Source organism: Cyanistes caeruleus, chromosome 3 (genome assembly GCF_971803275.1).
Source record: "Cyanistes caeruleus chromosome 3, bCyaCae1.hap1.1, whole genome shotgun sequence".
NCBI lineage: Eukaryota > Metazoa > Chordata > Aves > Passeriformes > Paridae > Cyanistes > Cyanistes caeruleus.
Window position 1 is genome coordinate 109,563,148 of NC_141703.1, and position 23,560 is coordinate 109,586,707.

The window sequence follows — 23,560 nt, forward strand, 5'->3', positions numbered from 1 at the left end:
GCCGGGCTCGGCTGCCCCCGCCGCCGGGCTCGGCTGCCCCCGCCGCCGGGCTCGGCTACCCCCGGCGAGCGGCGCTGCTGGGGCGGCGCTGCCGAGCCCGGGGGCTCGCGGGAGGTCGTGAGCTGCAGGGATAAACCGGGTTCCTTTGTTTTAAGGGGAAAAAAAAAAAAAAAAAAAGTCCTCTTTTTTTCCGCTCCTCGGAAAGCCGGCGTCTTGGGACACGGTATAAATGCGGCCTTTTGTTCCCATGCAAACCAGAAATAACAGGCGGGCTTTCCAAGTTTCGATCAACTCGTGACCGTCCCGCTGCGATGCGCTGTTGCCCGGAGGCGAATGAATTCGGGGCTGGTATTAATGCCAGGCTGCCAGATGTGAGCCCTCCCCGTGTGCGGGCACTGCTGCTGCGCTTGGGATGCTGCCCAGTCAATGAACACCGCGGTGTGTCAGTGGCAGAAGTGCGTTAAAAGTACATCCAGGAGACACTGAAAGGCATCGATATGGCAACACTAGGGACTGGGGCTGAGGTTGTTTGTAAATAAAACGAGAATAAGAAAGCCCTTCTCAAGGGCGCAGACGTTCAAATTGCCTTCCAAATTAAACTCCTAGTTGCTTGTTTGCTTACAAAAATAAGAAAGAGGCCAGAAGTGACAGCAATAGCAGAATGAGATACCCTCCCAGTGCTCCCATCCTGCGAGGATCCTCTGTAGGAGACCCTTCCGCCTACGTACGGAGTGTCCCCAGTGAAGTATTGGTGATCCAAATGTAGGAACCCAAGCCTTTCATGCCATGGAAAAACAGAAAACAGCACAAACCCAAACTGTCTAATAAAAGATGCCAAGTCCTTAGAAGCTGTACCCAGCAGAAGTCAGAAGCTGTCTGGATTACCATATGGACTTGCTTCCTAACGTGGCTGTCGTGGCAGATGCGTTGGTAGCCAGCTCCTAGTGACCCAGCAAATTCTGTTTCTGCAGGCTAATAATATTAAGCGTGCCGTTTTCAGAGTGGGAGGTTTAATTTGAAGCTTTGCCACGCTCTCTGAGCAGAGGAGCCAAAGAACAGAATAACCAGAGATCTGGGAGAGAAAGGGTTAGTGTTGTACTTGCACCGAAAATGAAGCTCACGCTTTGGCCCTTAAGCTTTAATTGCATCGAGGCTGCCTTCAAGTGAGACTTGGAAAAGGAACAGAGGTGTTGATAAGAGTTCATAGAAAATACCAGTCTATTTGGCTTTTCTCTTAGGTGATTTGAGGACTGAAATGTCATCCACTGTAATATTTCTCAGCTTACCCAATATTTGTCACATTTCTCCTACTGTAAGTCCTCATGGACAAGTCTGTGAGTATTTGGAGCAAGAACTGTGGAGCTACTTTGAAGTAAACGTCCAACATCTTTAAATTGGTGCAGGATAAAGATTATTTACTCACGCAGGATAAAGATCATTTATTATTTTGCTTCAAAAGATGTATATCTAGAGAAATAAATAACAGCAAAAGGAAAAAAAACAAAAGGCAAATTAAGAAGTATAAGGCACAGGCAGGATAAACTCAATGAAAAAGGAAGTATTATTAAAGCTTTGAGATACACAAGATGGTTTTTCTAGATGGCAAGGGATACAGACCTCAGATTCATGGCATTCCTATGTGGACACATTATTTCCATCTTGAGATGAAGAGCCAGAGGTGAAAACACTGGCATGATTCAGGTGAGCTCCCGGGGCAGGTCAGGGACAAGCCTGATGTCTTGGCTGTGAATACATTGCTTTTGCCAGTGGAGCCTGTTGGAAGATAATTCAGGATGAATTTATGTGAATTCTTGCTATTTTCCAGGCACTATGTGACTTTATAGCATACAAGCCTAACAGGAGCATAAAAATGCCCTGCAAAAATGTTATCAGAGATTCACTAAACTCACATCCTCTTCTCAGAGCTTTTGCAGAGTATTGCATTAATGCATAGTAACAATAAAAATATAAAAAGACCATGGAAATGACATTATAGCATTATAAGATTAATCCAATTCCAGTCAAATTAGATTATAATAAGAACTGTGTGTGCTGAAGACTATTAATGGGAACCTGTGTTTCAAGAGCTTCATCACCTTTGCGCGCGTTCTCCTCCCTGACCCCAATAATAAAAATAGCTTGGTGTTCACGAGAGCGCCCTTCCTCAGAGGACTTCACGAACACCTTCTGGTCTTTTGGGGGAAACACTGGCCTCACTTCTGCATCACTGGAGAAGCTGAGGCTCGGGCAGGACAGCTTTCTCTAGCCCAGGGAGGCAGGCAGCCCTCCCTGGGGCTTGGCTCTGGTGTTCCAGGCTCACGTGGTGGGGCTCTGACTCCCCATGGACGTCTGTCTGTCTGTCCGTGTGGTTTACTCACGCGGCCGAATGGAACCGAGCACCACAGCCACCTCAAAGACAAAACCCTGTCAAGCACAAGGTTACTGTGCAGCAGCTTTCCAGGAAGACAGATCTGGGCTGCCTTGTTCTCCCAGCACAACTGAGTCATTCAGGAGCGCCGTCCTCGGCAGCAGCCCGATCATTTTGGTCGGGCCACGCGGTTGCTCTTTGGCGGTGGGGCAGCTGGGAGAGCTGGAGGCAGACAGGCGTGACTCAAGCCCTGCTGATGATACACACTCATCAGGTCACAGCCCACAGCTCTTTCTTGGTGCTGGATCACCGCCAGCAGTGTGCTGGGACTTGCTTCCCCATGGCTCGCCTTGGCAGCCGGGCTGGAGACTGGGCAGAAGGGGAGATGATCCCACGAGGTGCCGTTTGCTGGGCTGCTCGGTGCTCGTACCAGCTCGCTCCCCATGCTCCTGCCTTTTCTAGCAGAAGCACGACCTGAGTGAGAGGCGAGGCTGGGCGGCTGCTGTGTGGCCGAGGGACATCAGGGTAGATGCATCCCGAACCTCTGGATTGCCAGAGGCTGGTGTAATACAACAGCTGTGACCGAGAGCTGCGTCCTTCGCCCGAGGGAAGCTGAGTGACATCAACATCCAGGCTCTGAACATGCTGCTTGCCCGATGTGCACAGGCTCCCCGTGGCCCACAGATGAACAGTGAAGTTAAACTATTGTTTGGCCCTCAGAGAAAAGAGGCTTGGCAGAAATGCAACTTATGTACCTTATGAAATAAGAATGCTGGTCGTTTTTCAGGACAAAACTCTGCACACCCTCGAGTTTGGACCCAGTGGGGATCTACCCTGCTCCTCTGATTAGCAGGTAGGAGAGGGAACAAGGCACAGAACAGATTTGCAATCCATAGATTTTAGAGCAGGCAGTAACCTGGGTGCTAATGGTATCAAACTATAGCAAAAAGAGGGACTTGACAGAGCAAGGCAGGCCCCTGTCTTGCTCTCAGCAAGGCAGGAGACTCCTGACTCCTCCATAAGTCAGGAGAAATTATTTCCTTCCTGTAGGGGAGGGAAAGAGATCGTGTGGGGAGAAGAGGAGGGGGAGATTTAACCGCAGTTGCAGGAGTGACTGTCTCCCTGAGGGCACTGAGTCAGGCCAGAGCTGGAGAACAGAAAACACTGTATGGCTCAAAGACAGGGGGCTGTATCCACATCCCCCTCCTCTCAGAGGCCACCTGAGCATTTCATGTTGAGCAGAGTCAAACCATCCAGAAACAGAAAGCACTTAAAAAAAAAGTCCTGTGTGATTTGCCCAAGATCACACAACACAATCCACAGAACTCAGGGTCTTAAGCCTGAAGATGTGCTTGGGGGATCATCACAATCAGGTCAAATGTCCTCTGCCACACTGTGAAAGGGAGAGGAGATACACCTAGAGCTCTGGTCTGATATGGGGAGGAATGGCCAGAGACACTTATTTTGACAGAATCATTGCCTAAAACATTCTCTCCAGACCTTATTTACACTGTGAAGTTTTGAACATCAGTTTCGCCCAAAGGAAAAAGAAGATATTTATATTTAATGGCCAACATTTAAGCTCCTTTCAAGTGAGCTGTGAGGTTGCAGTTGGAACAGAACAAAACCCCTAACTGCCCTGGCACAAAGCAGCACTGCTGTCATTGCAGGAAAGCTGGCATCTAACGAGACTGAGCTTTTGGGTTTAACTCAGCCCAGATTGCACCCTAGAACCCGTATGCCAATCCATGGATGGCATCAAGGCAAGCCCCGTTGATTTGAAGGAATTCCCATTTGTATGCCCTGGGAAGAGGGATGAGGAGAGGGAGAAGGAGAGAGAATGAGGAAAAAAAAACTAGAAACCCTGTGTAAAGATAGATCGACACATTTCCAGATTTTCAGGACATCTGTCAGCAAGCCCCAGAGTGTATGGCAGCTAATCCCTTTGCAGATTTTCTTTTAACTGTTGCTTGACAGAAGACTATGCCAATTTTTTTCATAAATGTACCCACGTCTGATGTTGCACTCAGCCTGAGGTTATGATCTATCTGCGAGGAAAAACATTATACTACCACCTTGGGAAATAACATTAGGGAAACATCACTCCGAGAAACACACAGCAGCTTCAAGCTTTGGAGTATGTGCAGAGTGAAAGATGTTTCCTGAAGATGAAGGAGGCCAGAGGCGAGGTGGCTACCTGACTACATACCTGCAGTTCTCCAACACCCCTGAATCCTGGCTGCTGGATCCCTCCCAGGCTGGGCCAAGTGCAGGCGAGAGGGCTGGTGCTGCCCAGCTGGGCCAATGGTCAGCTCTGGTTTCAAACCCCTGCTGGACGGCTGCAGGAGTCCTGCCACATGTCCCCTCCAGACACAGCTGGAGCATTAGTGCAGCTTGGTGAGCACTCTGAGAGAGCAAAGGGCTACAATAAGGCAAAGCTTTGCTTTTCCTGATTTAACTCTCAGACGCTGTGCTCTGCGGCGTTCAGCTGTTGCATCCCTCCTCTCTAAGGACAGGCAGAAAGCAGCCCATAAGGCTGTTCTTCTGTGCTGCAGTGCTAAAATGTCTTGGTCCCGACATGGGCATGCACAAATTAGAGGGGCAGAGCCCTTCAGGGCCAAGAAGACTGGGCTCATTAAGCACAGATGACAGAGGCGAGGCCCCAGGTACTCCCTGGCATCTGCTGTAAGCTCTGCTCCATGGCCAGCCAGACCTGCAGCTGCTGCTGGGACCTTCCAAGCTTCTGTAGGCTCTGCCTGGAGTACACGCTGGAATGAACACATTCCTTTTCTGCTTTCCAATCCTACCTACCAAAATCAAGCTCAGGTCCCAGTTTTGTGCTGTTTTGCCAGTTAATTCAGACCTCCCCGTGCTTAGAGTGAGTGCCAGAATAAAGCGTGTGAGTAAAAGGTTGACTCCAAACCTCAAAATCACTTATGGATCTGGGCTTTATCTTTGTTTTCTTTCTTCCCTGGAAGAAAAGTGGCATAGAAAAAGGGAAAAATGGGAATTTCCATTATCAATTTCATCATTGGCAACCAGCAAAATAGTGGGTATTTCAGCAGTAAAAAGCAGAAGAAATCACCTTTGCCAAGTACACTTTCAGCCTCTCATCTCACAAGACTTTCAGCTTCTGGTTGCACTTCCCATTTTTCCACCAAATCATTTTTAGGAAAGAAAATCTATTTCTTGGCCCAATATAACAATGTGAGATTCTTTGGGTGTGTCTGAATTCTTTCTAAAGAGTTCTGGGCAACTGCACAAAAAAAAAAAAAAAAAAAAAAAAAAAAGAAGGAAAGAAAAGAAAAGAAAAAGAAAAAAAGCAGTTTCTCAGCTGCTGTCATTTATCTTAAAACATTTCTTTCATCCAGTTAGCTATCATAAGCATTTTCATTGTTACTCTGGAAGAAATATGTTATCATTAGGTTTCAGAGTCCACACCTTCATTTCTGTGACTGCAGCCAATTCATACCTCTCTCAATATTGGCCTGACAGCAAGGTAGCAGCTGATACTGGAAGATAGCAATTCTGCTTGCATTCTGCTGTGGGTGTTGGTCACCTTTATGTAATAGAGAAATGGTCTGGCATTCATCTGAGAGAGAGAAGTCCAGGACACCATGCCCTTACTCCCACAACTGTTTTGCATTTTACATTCAAGAATCATTATAGAAACCTTGAAATATTCATGGCATCAGGAATGAAAGCCCAGGAGTTTCACTTTCTGCCGAGGTTCCTGAATGTTACATTACTCGACTCGGTCCCCTGTTTATCCCTCCACCACCTTCTCCTTTTTCTCCCTTAACATTTCATCTCCCACTCCAGGAGGCTGCCATTCCCAAACACAGCAGGCTTTGCTATCTCCCTTCCAACCTGAACTGCAAGCACACAGCACAGGCGGCCAGATATCGTGCAGTGCAGGCAGGCAATGAATGGCTTCTCTACTACACTGCAAATGACTCATCCCCTCAAACATCTCAGCTCCCAGAGTCTCCCAAAGGAGGCAACAGGTTTTGTGCATTAGTGCTGCAGCCAGGTAATTTAAAGTAGTGCACTGGCAGGGTAAGCACTGCCCCTTCTCCTTGTGGTGAACTGTAGTAGGAGCTTGTCCAGGCATCCCTGTGTCACCCTTACAACGTTAGAGCAGGGCAGGCTGTGGATGGAAAAGCACACTCACATTTCCACAACAAAATGTAGTCAAAAACCCTCTCCAGAGGAGCAGGAATACCTTTCCCCCCTACATTTCAGTGTCACCCCCTTAAATTCTGTGCAAACAAGAAACCATGCTGGGGACAAGGCACCGGTTTCGGTGTGGGGCAGGGGTGACCTTGGTTCACAGCTTTCTGTCTTGCCCACATGACAATACCTTGCACCCCCAGAGGTACCAGGCTGGGGGAGGTGAAGGGGCCATCCTGCTCCAGGGTTTTCCTCAGCTCTCTCAGCTGAGCCTGATGGCACCGTGCTCACGAAATGTCAACTGCCAACACGGTTTTGTGCCGACTCTTCACTTCCCGGTGCTGTTCGACGCGTGCTGAGAAGAGCTTTTCCATCACGCAGGTCATGCGATATTTGCTTCTCAGGAATGAGGAAAAAATAACTTTGTGAGTCTGGAAGCTTCTTTGGTGTGATCCCCCTCTCTGCACCCTGTCACTTCTTCCCTGGTGGGGGAGGAGGGAGTTCAGGGAAGCCCTCTCCTCACTCTGCCTCCTGCACCAGCAGCAGCTGCACAGATGGAGATGAAGCAGGAGCAGGGCAAAGCTGGGGGAAGAGGCAACAGGTTTGCAGGATGGTTATTGTCAGGATGATTTGCTGTCCTCAGCAATTTCCTGCCTGAAAGCAACTGCTGTGACTAAAGCTGGCCCCGACACAGATGGTTACCAAATCCTAAGGATATTATCTTACTCCCGCTTTACCTTGATGGAAAAGACAGATCAGGGGACAGAGCAGGAGAGAACTGAGGTCAGGGGTTCCCCTGAGGCAGGACCCAGTCACGGCCCCCTCACACACACCCAAGGGATGCCAGCTTTGACTTGCTGCAGGCCAAATGGCCAGCCAGCACGGACAGGTTTTCTTCTGCAGCGCTGGAGCTGCCCGGATCATCCCACCCACATGGAAATGTGATTTACAGCAGGGCTGCAAACCGAAAATCTGAATCATTACTCCACTAAAACGTACACCAGATTCCTTTCCTAACCTCCCATTACAGAGGAGCCTGTGTTGTAGCAGATCCTCCTTCCCTAAGGGAGAAGGGGAGCAGTCACTTGCCCTAAAAGGGCTTCTGGCTCCAGCCAGGGGAGTGCACCAGCTGCTTTTCAAGAAGAGCCGTTTGCTCTGCTTTGTTTCCTTTCAAGTACTGTTGGAATTCCTCTGCAGACACACATGCCAGGCAGAGCTAATGCTACCATGGGCAGTTGGAGCTGAGGAAAGAGGGTCATCTGCTGCCTGTCCAGCAGCACCGGCCCCCATCCCAGGGGGGACAGCAGAAATGGCAGCAGTCAGCCCCAGCATGTGGGAAGAGGTCAGCCCAAGCCCTGTACTCTAACCTTACCTTTCCTCCTGGTTTGCTTTAGGATAATCACCTGGATACTGCACCCCTCTTTGCTTTGGTTTCCACCCCAGCAGGAAAAAGTAATGTTCTCTGAAGTGTCTCATGAATTTTCTGGCAAGCACCCCTCCCAGAAGGGGAAGAGCTGCCAGCACCTTTACTAGCACTTGATCTGGGATGCATGGATGCAGAGACAGGCCTCATCTCAGAAGTCTGGACAAAGACCAGATTTGACATCTTTGTACTCCCAAGACAAAAATAAAAAAAAAAACCCAACAAAATAAACCACACACCAACCCCACCCTCACCCCTCCAAAAGAACTGACCAGAAAAAATACCCAAAGCACTCTACCAGAAATGGGATTTTTGGAAGTGTGTCACAGAGCAGTGACAGCACCTGAGAGGGAGCAAGGCAAGAGTTTTGCAACCTGGTTATAAGCTAGTTCCACTTTCCCCTCAGCCAGCATAATGCCAAATACAATGGCATTATAATGCAAGCATGGTGTCATCTTGCTGTTTCGCAACTCCTGTGGAGGGATGGTCCCTAACATTCACAAAAGGAAGCTTCCTTGTACCAACAGGACCTGAGTTGCCCTGCCTGTGATAATGGGGTGACTTTGGAAGCTGTCATAGCCCCTAGGAGAAAGAGGCAGAGATTGGGGTGGGGTGGAGAAGGGAAGAGGAAATGCCCTGATTCACAGTTATCGATCTGTAAGCAAAGCAACAGCAGATGGCTGTGGATAGAGGAGCATAAAGAAGCCAGGAGGCAAAGTTAGTCATCGTGATTAAACCCCAGGAGCGTCTACATTGGCAGTTACTCAGTTTACTTGTTTGTAGGCACACATGACAGGAACTTAGAGGAGATGTGAAGTGGGATGACAAGAGATGACTGTGGATGTCCTCAGCAGGCTCCTCCCTGGCAAGAGCAGTCATACAAGTACAGCCCAACAATGCTGGTGTGAGCAGTTGCGAAGGGAAGGCTGGCACAGGCCCCCTTGCCCCCCAGGTCACTTGGAACAGGCAAACCCAGGAGCAGCTGAAGAGCTGGGAAGGCATGGGAAGTCAAGGCACATGAGAGGAAGCCAAAACACCAAGCATGAGGGGGATGACCCAGTCCAGCATCACTTTGAGGGATTTCTTCAAAACTCTCCTATGAAGGGTAGAGGAAATGGGCCATTATGAGATGTCTGGATGAGACAAGACTGCACAGCAGCAAGACAGGACAAGGCTGTGGGGATGGGGAAGACAGCAAGGCAGCCAGGATGGAAGGACCAGTTGTTTGGTAGCCCTGAGTGCAGGCCATGTGGGGAGACCACAGTCCCCCACAGGCAGTGGGGATTGTGGACAAGAACATTAGTGTTGCTGAGCTTGAGCTTTTGGGAGCCCTCCATAAAGAAACAACACAGAATCAAATTTTAATTTGGACTGGAGAACTTGTATTTAAAGGTGAGACACAGGTTGACTTGTGTTCAGCATAAAGATAGTGCTTGGACTTTTATTTTGGACCTCAGAGAGGTTCTGTTCTACCCTCTCAAAAAAGAAAGAGAACTGTTGAGGAAGGAAGGCGGCAACCTGAAGGATAGCAGGTTTACTTAATCTTCACAACAGTATTTCCACCTGATGTGCTCTGCAGGGCCTGTGCTGAGAGAAGGAGAAACTAAGAGTGGGATCTGTGGCTTCATATTTTATGGATCTTTACCTCTCTTTCAGGGGAGTCAGGAGAAGCCCTGCAGCAGATGGATCCTGGAAAGAACAGCAGGTATCCATCACCCTCAGCACACAGCAGTCCTACATCTGCTTGGTGAAACTACCAGCTCTCTTGCAGGGCAGCACACGCTCTGTAGGATGGGGCTTGGAACGGGATGTAGTGGGATACATGTTAGGAAGAACTCGTCACACTGAGCTCTCCCATTTGCAGCACGGACCTCCCAGTCCTGCCAGACAGAAAGCATAACTAGGTAGAGCTTCCCAGAAGGGAAATTACACTCCAAATACGTTTTCTGTATAGGAAATCCAAAAGAAGAAGAAGAAGAAGGAAAAAAAAGAAGCCCTTATCTATATTTATAAGATGAAGCTTTTCCTACACGAATAAACCTCTTAGCACATTTTTCTGGGCGCTGAGGTTATATATTTAATAGGTTTTTCTGGTATCACTTAAAAGTAGATCACCACCATGCAATGACGCCTGCTGCACTCTTTTTCTGGCATCCTCACTAGCTCCCTTCACCCGTGCCCCCAGTAACTAGAGCACCGTGTGTTATTCTCACCAGACTGAGGGAGAGGATTTTTCCTTTACTTAGGAACTTCTCCTACAGAGCTGCTTGGTCAACTCCCTTTTTTTTGGCCCTCCATGCTTCCTTCTTTCCAACTCAACAAAGGACAGTGGAGGCACGCTCCAGAAGAGGAGGGAAAGCACGCACCTGACTGAAATCCTCCTCCCAGCTCGTCCTTAGCATCCTGGGCGTGCAGATCGGCTAGTCTGCCCTCGAGTGCAGATCGTGGATAGCAGAAACACACACAGTCCTCTCTGCAAATGAGAACCTGGCCTCTCATGCCGTGGGCAGTGTGGCTAATACCTATGCTGCACCTTTACAGAAGTTTATAGAGCAATGAAAAAAGAAGCAGCTTCCTTATCAGCATTCCCAGGTGTCTCTGACTACCTCCTTATCCAGAGAACAGCTCTCAAGGCCTGAGGAGCCTCTCCTGTGCATTGCTTTGGTGCCCTGGTGAGTGCTGCAGCACAAGCATCTTTTCAAGCAAGGCACTACAAGTTAGTGGCAGACATACTAAACCAGTCCTTAGGAACTGAGCCCTGCAGGGCTGTCTCACCCCTCAGCCAGGACTGCTTGGGTTTCCTTCTTCCCAGTGCCTGCAGTTCTGCATTGCAATGCAGAGAGCACAGCTCTTCTGCCATGGCAGAGAATGTTGACAGGAGTGATGTTGGCTGTAGGCAACCAAAAAGAAGGTGCATCCATCGTGTTCAGGGCCAGCTCTGTGGAGTAAGTGATTTGCAACCAGCACACCCCTGCTTTCCACTTTTCAGACTTGGCATTTGGACTTTTGTCTAACCTCTTTCCCCTTCTTGCTACGTGGTGGGCAGAAGTTTCATTTTGTTGCTTTATTGTCTCTCAGCTCCTTATTAAATACAATAAGTTAAAACCACTGCCTTTACAGCCATCCCTCAGGAGGGAAGAAGTGAATTACTGTGGTGTCGCTCCTGTGTTCCTGACCTGGGAGAGGAAAAATTGTGGGACTGCTCTCCTTTGCCTCTGCAAGGAATAAATACCTTGAACTGATTCTTGAGCTGTGGCGTGCTGTAGTCTGTTTCCTCCATCCACTTCCCACTCTTTAAGACAAAATAACTGCCTCTTCATCTGAAGAGATTTATCTATTCACTTTCGTGCATGGACAGAAAAAAAAAACATTTCTTCCCCCGCAACAATGCAGCTAACTCTGGGGTAGAGCTTGACAGCTATTTCACAGCACAGAAGGAGTGGCAGGGAAAATGCAGTTGTTTTTGCCTGCAGAGATGGAACAGCGGATTGGAATGGCAAAAACTGCAATTTAACTGGAACCTTGAGAAATCCTTCACGGTTTTCATAACTTAGCCCAAAGAAGAAAAAAAAAAAAAAAAAAAGAAAAAAAAAGAAAAAAAAGAAAAAGCTGCCTGTAAAGGCTGAATTGCCAAAGCAGAGGCTGATTGAAAGGGAAGGGCCCTGTTCAGTGAAGTGCAGCACTACCTACTAGAGCACCCATATATTCCTTACAAGTCCTTTCATCTACCTAGTGAGTAAACCCATTTCTGCTTACTTGTGAAAATGGGCAATCTCAGAGGCAGGAGCAGCAGGGTTGCAGGTGAATAGGAGAGGTGTGGGTCACTGCTCCTTCACAGGACCCAGATGCACCTCACACAGCAGCCATCTCGTCTTTCCTGATTAGAGGGTGTGATACTCATGTGAGAACTGGTCACAAGCGCTTTTTCTCCTGGTATCATATCTAACATATGCATCAACCAACATTTCCCCTTCCCACCTCCCACCATTTCCCTGCCCAAACCTGCTCCAAAAAATGAAAGCTTCAGCAGAACTGGATCTCCACCAGAGCTGGTTCAGGGACTGTGCCTCGCTGAGGGCACAGTAAGGTGAAAGCGCCGAGGAATCACAGCGATAAGCTCAATATAATTATGTGCTCAAGACATTACAGATAATTTGGGGTTTCTGAGCTTCTGACTATGCAAAAGCAAATAATCTCTACACTGTTAAGAGTGGAAGGTCAGAACGCAGGAGAGGTAGGTGAGTTAAGCAAAAATCAGCCTTCAGTGGGACCTCATATATCAATGTCATTCACATATAAAGTAGTAAACAGAGCAGATGTTCTATGCATATCCTCAAGGAGAAATCCAGCTAACAGCCCTGTCTCATCCCTGTCTGCCAACCTCCTTCTCTGCTCCTCCAGTGGGAGGCACACCACAAATTACACACACAAACATCCCTGCATGACACTGTGAGTCAGAAGGGGGGATATGCTCCTCATTTTCTCAGAACATCAGGAATCCCAGCTCCTCTGAGTTCTGGATGTCCTTGCTCTCGCTGATAACATCTCTGTGGTCCCAGCCTCCTCCAGAGGCCCCCAGGAGCAGGGCTGGGCTGGAAGTGTTTGGCAGAAGAGATCTCTGAGCAAAGAAGGGTGGATCAGAAGGTGAAGGAATGACTCTTGCATTATGCAGCATCCAGTCACAACAAGGGAGTTAGATTTAGATCTGCTTGCTGAAGTTTGCTATTTCTACTCTGGTACCTGGTGGTCAGCTTGGTGCCAACATCTGTATAACATCAAACATTTGCATCCATATGGAAAATGTATAATTAAAGCTTTCTGCAGACAACTGTGAAAACTTTCTCATATTCTCCCTAAATTGCATTGCAACCCCCAGATGAGGGCTGGGAGCCAAAATCTAAAAAGTCTGGCATAAATATTTAAATAACTTGAGCTACGTATTCTTCAACTATTAGCTAATTATTTTGTGCCAGCCGTAAATGGCATCTGGTTCGTTAGCACAGGACACACAAGGATGCTGCAGGTTGGGCACATGAGTGGGAAATGAAACGTGACTTCATGCTAATTAATATTAATGAATGGATGGAGAACCAACATCTCTTTGAAAATGTGAGCTCAACAGGAGCCCAAGTGTGATTCATTATGATTATTGCTGGGGTGACAGCCATTACCAAGCTCAGAAAAACCTCTGTTTCATGTAGCATCTCTTCGGGAAGGACTTAATTGGCTTCCAGAAGAAGTGAGGGTGAGATGTGGAGGTGGTTTCACACCAACCTGCAGGCATGTGGTTTATTATTGCCCTGGAATAGGAGTAATAGTAACAATTCCTTTAGTGTACTCTGGTTACTTTCCTTTGCTCGGTTTGCTAAGGCAAGAGCTGCAGCCTGCTGTCAAAATCCTGCCAAATTCACTCCCATCCCTAAAAATGAAGTCCTTCATCCCTCAGTCCCTCTCCCACCAAACTCAGCCCCTTATTCCCTAGACACCACCCACTTTGCTGCTGTTCCAGCCTGCCTTGGCAACCAGCTAGCTCAGCTCTGAAGCCTTGTACCTGAAGTGAGCGTGTTTTGCCTGGGAAGGAGAAAGTTTGTTCTCTTATTTCACACACCACCTCTCTGGGATGTGCACACCATGATGCCAGGGGAAAGTCTGGATGGTTACCTGGGCAGTTTTCTTCCTCAGCTAACGCACAGCCATGTGATGGGGATTGCCAGACGTTTCTGGTCTCTTCTTTCACTCCTAGGGGGTTGCTCTCCATTCCTGGAGCACACCTAGTCCTTACCTGGGAGTGCTTTTCCTCATATGGAGATCTTTGACAATTAGCAGTTGGTTAGACAATTAGCCCGTGGCTTTGCTTAGCTGTCACGTTTGTACACCACACTGAGAGCCTGTGCTGATAGAGCTGCACCTTTAAGTAGGGCTCAAATGGAAATGCTGGACTCTCTTTCTTTGTTTAAGCCTGTTGAGTTAAGGAAAAGGTCTCCAAGTTGGTTTCTGCCCTTGAAGCAGCTCTTGAACTACCATTATTATATACATTTGGGAAGTGTGTTGGGCTTTTGGATTGCATCAATCTTTTTGCTACCTAGGAATTACCACTCATCACATCATTTGCCAACTATTTCTCTGCTGTGTTCTCTATTTCCCAGTCAATTTTCTACTAACAGCTGACTAGTCCACCAGCTAATTTCCCTCTGGTCTTGAACAAACATCAGCAAAAATCAGCTGAAGCTGGAAGCCTGGTGCAGCTTTACACTATAATTTTCCTGAATCAGGCAAGTACAAAGACTCAGTAGGACCAATCATAGATCTCCAGAAAGGGTAGAGGACCACCACATCTGAATCATCACTGCAATTCCCACTAGCACAGCTTTAACACTGCCACTCCTGCATTGTCTTCACCACTCCCTTAAGTCCTTGTAAAATCAGTCATGTCACTGACAACTAACAGAAAAAGAGAGAGGGCAATTGGTGTGTAACTTGTGCTGGGGCTTGTGGTAGGAATTGGAAGCTGGGTCTAGGAATCCTTGCCCAAGGTAGTTCATCATGTAGAAAAACCCTTATATTTCCTCCCATCTTGCTTAAGACTGGATGGGAAATTGGGTTAACAAAAATGTAAGGAATCTCTGAATGCAGCAGAGACTGCTTCAGAGCCAAGTTTCCCAGGGGAAATAAATGATGAACAAAAACAAACAACAGCACAGCTCAAACGATTCCTCCCCTCACCACAGTCCTGAGATTTCATAATTGCTCCCTTCATGGCCATTTTGGTTTGTAATATGCAGAGTAAAGATTTCCATTATAGCTGTGTTTACTTAATCACTATAATTTTTTTAAGTGAAGTTCAGGCTGTTGAAAGCACCGGGCTGCCAGCCCCAAGCAAATTAGCCATCAGCTAGTTGCACTAGAAGCTGTTCTGCTGTGATCCTGAGCAAAGGGTTTGCTCCCCAGCAGTCTCTTCATTCTCAGATGGATCACCCACCTCTGGGAACAAGAAGGATATTTAGCATGTTACCCCCTTTGCCTTATCAGGCAAGAAAAGGAGGGTGTTTGTGGTTGTGTGTAAAAAAATCAGTCTCTCGGAATGGGATCAGCATGTGGACATTTGGGACTAGTCTGACATTTATCAGGGAGAAGCTAGAGAATGGACAAATGTAGAATTCATTTCAGAAAGCAGCAGGACATTGACTACATCTGCAGAATAGTTTTTCCAGTGAGGTTACATTGAATATTCTCATCGTGCATGGCACAATATCCCAGCATGAATATTTAATCATGCAGGGCAAATACAACTAGGCTGAAATTCTAAGTGATGACAACTTTCAGATGACCTAGGCCCAGACTAGAATTTGTGATTTCAGATGGGAAGGTTCCACCTCCCCTTTCTGTCCTCCTGAGATACTGATCTCTGTATATGGAAGGTAGGAAACACCTTAGCCTTTATAAAAGCAGCAACAGCTGCTGCACAGAGGCCTTCAGCCAAATGAGACAAACACATGGAAACAGTCAGTACCTGCAGCTGCTGGAAGGGAGGCACTTCCCTGGTCAGGATGTATGAGATCTGCTGTCATCCAAGGCAGTCTGCAACATCAACATTTTCGCAACATCAAAATTTTCTTGGCACTCTCGTGGTTTCCAGTGCCCCAAATCAAAACCAGGCTCAAAACCAAACCAAATTTCTATTGCCATTGTCAGGCTGGATTAGGCTGAACTGCTGGGCAAAGCCACCCCACTCTGTGTGCTTGTAACCTTTTGGAAATGAAAGATCCAGCTTCTGAAAAAAAAAACAACTCAGGAGTGCAGTAGATGGTCTCCTTTGGCCCTAGTGGATCTCCAGCACAGTTTTCAGGGTATTCTAATGGGCACTTTCACACAGGCTGTTCTGCAGGTTCTCCACCCTCACCTGCCACACATCCCAAATTCCCTACAGATGACAGAGATAGGAGAAAAAAAGAAGTGGTTGTGCATTGAATCACAGAATCACTAACATTGGAAAAGACCTCTGAGATTATAAAGTCCAACCTTTGACCAATCACCACCTAAAGCCCCTAAACTCAATTACACCATAACACTAAATGCCACATCCAGTCATTTCTTGTACGCCTCTAGGGATGGTAACTTCCCATCTTCCCAGGCAGCCCATTCCAAGGGTTAACCACTCTTTCCATTAAATTCTTCCTGATGCCCAACCTGAACCTCCTCTGGTACAGCTTAGGGCCGTGTCCTCTTGTCCTGTCACGTGCTGCCTGGGACAATAGGCCAAACCCCACCTGGATACAACCTTCTTTCAGGTAGCAGAGAGTGGAAATGTCTCTCTTGAGCCTCCTCTCCAGGCTGAACACCCTCTCAGCCACTCCTCAGACTCATGCTCCAGAGCCTTCCCCAGCTCCATTGCCCCAACACTTCAATGCCTTTCTTGAAGTGAAGGGTCCACTGATTTTGGGAGAGACTACAGACCTACAGACCAGCTCCATCACAACAGGTGCACAAATCCCATAGAAACAACAGAAAGGAGAAAGTTCATTTCTCCTGGCCAGAAGCTACCACAGCACTGGGACCCAGTGCATGATCAGACAAAAAACACAGACATCATCAAGAAAACAGGGTGTTAACAAGCTTATTCCTTTTTGTAGTTAGAAGGTCAAATTCCTCTAGTCCCGCGTTTAAATCTCTGTAACTCATTTCCTACTTTCTGCTGATAGGAATAGAATTCAGTCACTTCAGCAAGGTTGTGAAGCACTGGTGAGTGGTCCTTGCATTGACAGCTCCAAGCACTATCCCCATTTCCTAGTGGGAGAGCTTCAGAAAGTTCAATATCACCTCTCTTTGCAGAAACAAATCCACACAAAGCGAAGCTATCAGAGCAAATTTTCGTGCACGTGTTCGCATCACGGAGAGGTGGAGGGGGATGCAGGAGAGATTTCACAGGCAACAGGCAGAAATTAAAAGAGAACCAAGTGGCCAGGTGGTGAGGGAGCTCACTTCTGATTTACAATTGCAATGATTGCGATGAATAGGGAGAGGCTGTGATTAAAGACGTGTCTGAAAATAACAGTAATGATTTCCACTTGTATGCCTTTGATCAGGCAATCTCACACTATTGTATAAATGAAACCTCCCAATATCTCTGTGAGCTTGGAAAGCCTTCTACTGACACGAACATGTCAGAAATAAATACCAGCTGAATGGTGTTAGACAGGTGATGGTTTAGATATTTCATCCTCTCTTGGAAGAAGAGCTTCTAGAGATGGAATTTGTCCCAATTATAAAAGAGGAATAGATCCTCAGTATGAGCTATATTGGACTACATGCATAAATTACAGTGCAAAATGATCATTCAGTCCTCATTTCTGCAGGTGAAAATGCCAATAAGGGAACTAATCACCTGCCTGTAAGGGTGATTTTAAAAGATGGAGACATTGCCCATCAAGAACACCACTGGGAGTCATCAACTCTGTTCAGACAGGCTGCTGGTAACCATCAGGAGGTAAGAACTGTACTTCCAGTCTCACTGACTGCAGGATTAATTTGAGTGAGCCATCTGGAGTGGAAAAAATGCATATTCGTTACCGTGCCCTTGTGCACTACATTCCCCAACACAAAACTGTGCAGGACCATCGCATCCAGCCATAAGCCTGATGTGGAGTGTCCTGGACACCTCACCCCACCTGGCTCCCTGTAAGCCAGGAGGCATCTAGGCAGCTTTTTTCACATGTTTTGCAGCTAAATCCCATCCGAGGGCAGGACACATCACGGAATATTTCCCTTGCAAATAGCAGAGTGGACCCAAAACTGAACAAAGCGTAGTGTAGTTTTCTGTGGTCAGACTTTTTTTTTTTAATGTTTGGTAAGATTGACACAGTTATGTTTGGTCTTGATGGGGTGTTGAGAGGGTTAAATATGGCTCAACACTTATTTTACTTATGATTATGTTCATCATCCTGTCAACAAGAAAAAAACCAAAATATACCCTGATATTCAGATCTGGTTATTTTAGTTTGCACTCTTCTCTGTTATTCAGTGAATATGAAATTACTTTTCACCAGTTCAGAAGATATTTCTATAGTATTTTTCAAGGATAAGTTGTTGAGGTCAGACACCCCAACTTCACTGTTATGGTTGATAACCATAATTCCTGGCCTTCCTCAAGAGCCAGTAATAAGCTGCCTGCATTAATCCTATTTAGATGTTTGATTTGGCTATATCTGTCAGCAGACAGATTATATAAATACGAGATTTGAAGGAAAAAAAAAAATCCTCATGCTGCATTTAATTAAGAGCAGTTTTACCTTGGTCAGGAGAAGGAAAACCATTACCCAGCCAGAGATGCTCTCCAGGTGGGCAGAGGAACCTCTCTCCAAAAGATGAGGCAGTCCTTAAGCTATTTAGGGCAGTGTCAAAACACCACCCTTAAAAATGTAGAATTTAAATATGTTTTGTGAGGAAAGAAGTCTGCCTGAACTCTCCAGAAGCCTTCACGATGGAGACCAGGTCTAAAGCCAGGGTGTTGGTTCTTTCCTCGCTGCTGCTGGGGACAGGACAGAAGGAATGGGGTCGGGGCAAGCTGCTCCCTGCAGCAAAGGCTCTCCACCAGCAGCAGAGAGGTGTTAGCTGTGTGAACCACCCAGCCCAGAGCATCCAAACACCCTCAGCTCCTTCCCTGCCCAGCTTCCCACGCTCCTGCTTGAGCAGGGTTTGTTAGAAAGAGTAAAGCTGTGCTCAGGTATTGCTCTGTCTGCCTGCTCCCCTCACAGGTGCTCTGTTAAGTGGATCCTGCTGTGTTTAATAGGCTCCCCCACCCCCCTGTAACCTACTTACATATTTTCTGGGAGGCTGCTGGCCTGGTGATCCTGCACTAGTACAGTCTCTGGCAGCTGCTCCAGGAAGGGTCACACAGCTCCTGTAATTAAAACAGGGTGGAAAAAGGCAATTTCTCTGCTTACTCAAAGGAAAAAAAAAATGGTGATGAGGGGAAGGATAGCAAGACAAGGCTTGATGATAAGTTGCCTCAAAGTTCTTCTTTGTTAATACAGAGTAGCACCAGAAGCCATCAGGCCCTGTGCTATCACCAGATCACTCAAGTGACAGTAACAATTATGGTCATACGTGGAAAAAGTGTGGTCACGTTTGATTTCTCCTGGCCTTCTTCCTTCTCCCTGACTTCCCTGGAATAACTCAGCAAGGCACCTCAAGTAGGGACCTCAATTACACGCCCCATTGGCATCCCCAGTTCTGCAAGCAGCCGAAGCAGTACTCCTTAGAAACATCATTAAGCACAAAGCTCACTTGAGTTTGTCCTGTCAATTCATTATCTGGGATTTTTATACCTATATGCATGTGAATATGTACAACTATGCCTGATCCTGGTGTATTTCAAGTGGAAACTTCTCAAGGCAGATACCTCTGGGTACCACATGCATACCAGAAAGGGGCTGTGAGCTTAAAATTCTGTCCAGGCTGATGCTGACAGCTGGTCCAGTGTGAGGGAAACCTCTCTTCCTTACAACCTGACAACGGGGATGAGGGTTCTGTACCAGGGGCTGAATCAGTCAGAGGCATCATTAATACATCTGATACAGTCTCTGTGGGAGTGCACCAGGGTAATTCAGGTTGTGGGTGTCAGAAATAGTGCATTAGTTATGGGGAGGTGGGGGTTGTAATCAGAAAAAAAGTACAGGATTTTTCTGCAGGTTGTTATGAAATCACTTAAAGAGAGCATGTTGCAAGTCATTCTGCTGAGAAACAGAGCATCCAAAAGAGAAACTGCTGTAGGATGCAGAAGAACTCATATTCTCAGTAATTGGGAGACTGGTGCAATGAAAGTTTATCAACTGGCTGAGAAGAGATGGAAGCAGAGGCTGGAGAATAAGGATTACAGAGTCCCTCTTCTCAGCAGAGCTCTCTGTTTTCAAATAAGCTTGCAAGCACTGCACTGGGAGTCTCACAAATGCTGGGGGGCTGAAGCCACAGCCCTCTACAGACACCCTATATTAGCATAAAATAAGGGGATTCTGGAGACCTGCACTGAAACGTCACAAGCTGCTGTAAAATCCCCAGGTTGCCCTTCAGCACTCTATTTTCACTCTACAACTCTCCTGAAAAGATAGGGACATAAATAATGGACTGTAAGGAAAGGAGGGGTGGCTTCTTGAAACTTCCCTCTGCAGGGAGAGTGTTCCTAGAATAAACCTCTTGGACACTGAATGAAAGAAATCTGGCTCTGGTGGGCAGGATGGTGTTAAGGTTGCAGGCAGATGCTGGTGGAGCCTCCTGCTCTTTCCTCTCTCCCTAACATTGTTTCCAGAGACAGTAATTGGACATTTAACTTTTATGTTGGTGTAGTAAACTAACCTTGCTGTTAACTCTGTCTGGTAATAAAATATGGTCTCTCTATAAAGAGGATTTTCAAGACCCTTTTTTTTTTTTTTTTTCAGAAAGAGTAAAGTGTTTTTTAAATCTTTCCCAGCCAGAGTTAATTGTGTCATTACCAAGAGTCGGGACACAAGTTTCACATTTTCCCCACAGGGGTTGTAGCCCAGTCACACTCGCTGCTTCACCATGAGAAGGGAATTTCCATTCAGTGTGCGGCAGGATCATGGATTCTCATGCTGAGAATAATCTGTTCACAGAAAGGGACTGTAAAGGATCCTCCAGGCTGGTGGAGCTGAAGGTACTGTAAGTGCTGGACAGGCTGGCCCCTATAGATGAGTCCAATGGGCCATGAGGCTCAGAAGGAAATTTGGCCATTATTTCTTCTGACAGGGATGGAGGCAGCATGGGGCCCTAGACACTGAGTTACCCACCCTGCCACAATAATTCTTCCCGGAATGCCACCATTTCTGAGACCATTTAGCATTTCGGTGGTTGCTCTGATCTACTCTGGGCTAACCCTTGCTCAATAAACTATAATAAACCTATTAGATGGGTTTGCCCAAGTGTACTGCCAGACCGGGACAGAGTCATTTTTCACTGCATTCGGTTTCATCCAGAGTAACGGACCAACAGGAATTAATGCTGCTGTGATGGAGTGGTGTGGTCTGAAAATGACCTTTCCCTTTTATCCTCACACTCTTTTCTGAGAGCTCTTCTTCAGTGGGGCACAGCAGGTGTGTGTGCCACTGCAGCGGGGTCCCCTCCCCAAACGTGCTGTCATCCTAGGTCCGGGGAGCCATGCTCTGGCAGCTTCTAAATTATGGGCAAAAGAGATTTTTTTTCTCTCCTCAGTGTTTGAGGGCTTTTAGTATTTACAGTGTACCCTTTTCTTTATTAATTAATGTTATGTTTAAAACATAAGCAGGTTCTTATTTCTGCTGGGTACTTATTATAATGCCTCGTCAGCATCGAGTGCCTTTCCCTTCCCGTCAGCCTCAGAGCTGGGTTCAGCTCCTGATGTGTCACTCTGGTCAGAGCTGTGTTTTGGAACAGCAGCACCTGTAGCAGCGGGCTGGGGGTAGCTCACAGCCCGGAGAGGAGGGGAGCCTTGCAGGGATGAGGAACACCCGGCCATGCCTCCTCACCTGGCCCCAGGGCTGCTGCAGGGCCCCTGTCGCAGGCTGGGAGGTGGCAGCAGCGGGGTGACAGCCTGGGCACGGTGTCCCCAGGTCTGCAGCAGGTGGCTGGCACCCGCAGCAGGGGGAGAAGCGAGAGCGTGTTTGGTTTTAGCATGGGGATTGCTGAGGTGACATCAGTGCTTCACCCCAGTCCTGGTGTTGCCCCTCTGCTCGGGCAATTGCTGCTCTCTTTGCTAAAAGCACAGAAGCCCGGAGAGAAGCTTCCCTCGGCAGCTCACTCCCCGGGATGTGGCCAGGACACTGTCGCCAGGCTGGGCTGGTGGTTAAACACCAAGGAGAGCTTTGTCTCTCCTCACTGCCCTTTTCCACTGAGGCAGGGCGTGTGTGGGATGCGGGATGCGGGATGCGGGATGCGGGATGCGGGATGAGGGATGCGGGATGCGGGATGAGGGATGCGGGATGCGGGATGAGGGATGCGGGATGAGGGATGCGGGATGCGGGATGAGGGATGCGGGATGCGGGATGAGGGATGCGGGATGAGGGATGCGGGATGCGGGGTGCGGGATGCGGGAGGCGGGATGCGGGATGCGGGATGCGGGATGGAGAAGGTGCCACCCGGGCGCACCCCGGGGTGCGGAGAGACCCCGCGACAGCGAGGGGCAGACGGCGGCCAGGAGCTCGCCTTCCTCCCTTAAAGCACGGCTATATTTAGAGGCAAACTGCAAACAAAGTGACGGTGAGCTGCTGCCGCTGCCCATAAATTATCCAGCTGCGTGGGATGCGGATGGGCTCACCGACACCTCCTGCGGCAGCGCGGGCAGGAGAGGCGCCCGGAGGGAGGAGATGCTGCCTTCCCAATACTCTCAGGCTCCCCCCGCAGTGCCCCTGGCCCCATCGCAGCCCCACTCCCTCTCCCCGCCGGTTCCACGGATGGTTGCCATGGGTTACGTGGGCAAGAGATGCTCCCTTCCGAAATAGCAGCGCTCATTGAAAGCTCCGCGCTCGCACGTCAGGCTTTGCTCCAGCAGGATCACACGGGGCAAGGAACACAGCTGGAACTCGCTGACCAGCAGCACCGGGGCTCCTGGGCCCCAAAACCTCCCCACAGCCCAGGTGGCCCCGCAGCATCCCCGCAGCATCCCGCTGCTTGCCCACAGCACCGCCCGGCCCAAAGAGAGGGCTCTCCTAGCACAGAGCCTGGGAAACAGTGCCAAAAGAGGGGGAGCAGGATGGAGGAGCAGCGAGCCTTGGCAGGCAGCGGCCCCAGCACGAGATGCTCAAGGAGCGGTACCCAAAGCACAGCCCAGCCCCTGGGTGAGCCAGGCACACGGATCTGGTCCCCGGCAGCAGAGCTGGGGGCACATCCCGGCTCTCCTGGATGAGGCTCTGCGCTTGTGTTCCCCCTGGCGAAGCAGTGCTTTCACCAGGAGCTCGGCAGGGCTTCTCCAGGCGCTTTGCGGCGCTGACAGGAGGCCGGCGGGATGAGGGGATGCTAACTGCAGAGGAGGTGTGTGCTGGGGCACCTCAGGGACCAGTGGCAGGCCTCGTTTTAACCTACTCCCTTTTTAAGATGATTAGAGCACGATCAATAGGCTTGCAAAACTTAGATAGCATAACCTGCTGCCACCAATTAAGTGAGGTATTTCAGTCCTGCAGGGGACTCAACGCGTGGCACAGACTGTCAGTACAGCTCCTGCAGGCAGGAAGGGAAGCTGGTCTCTTGCTCAGGGGGCTCTGCCTCAATCCCACTCCCCATCCCACCCCCGGGGACTTCCTGGCTCCTTTTCAGGCTCTGTTTCCCCTGCCCTGCCCGAGGCTGCTCTGAAGATGAACGCCCCTCTGCCGGGGGTGAGCACAGGAGGGTCTGTGCAGTGCTGTTCCTGCAGCCTGAGCACTGGCACTGCTGTTTCTGCATTATTACACGTCTGATCTCTTCAGCTCCTACACCAGTGATGTTCCACCTGGGGCTGCACCACTTTGCATGCAGAGAAGACTTTGCCTCCCAGGTGGCAGAGAGACTGTTCAGTGTATCCCTCCTTTTGTGATCCCTTCCAAAGGTTCAGCCCTGCCTTCCTTGATGCCAAAACA

The 23,560-nt window shown here is 48.4% G+C and overlaps 2 protein-coding genes and 1 long non-coding RNA gene across 4 annotated transcripts in view; 1 reads left to right on the forward strand and 2 right to left on the reverse strand.

Moving 5' to 3' along the window:
* LOC147654432 (uncharacterized) overlaps positions 1–23,560 on the reverse strand; it is a 749,593-nt gene that overhangs the window by 386,367 nt on the left and 339,666 nt on the right. The gene's annotated exons all lie outside the window — the stretch shown is intronic.
* IGSF3 (immunoglobulin superfamily member 3) overlaps positions 1–23,560 on the reverse strand; it is a 128,456-nt gene that overhangs the window by 93,583 nt on the left and 11,313 nt on the right. For both annotated transcript variants that reach the window (XM_086884094.1, XM_086884092.1), the window contains exon 2: positions 18,780–18,861. The gene's annotated coding sequence lies outside the window, so the exon portion shown is untranslated. The remainder of the gene's footprint in view (positions 1–18,779; positions 18,862–23,560) is intronic.
* LOC111941702 (uncharacterized) lies at positions 17,095–21,989 on the forward strand. The gene is made up of 3 exons (XR_002870220.2): positions 17,095–17,160; positions 17,318–17,448; positions 20,487–21,989. It is a non-coding gene; the product is annotated as an uncharacterized LOC111941702 (long non-coding RNA).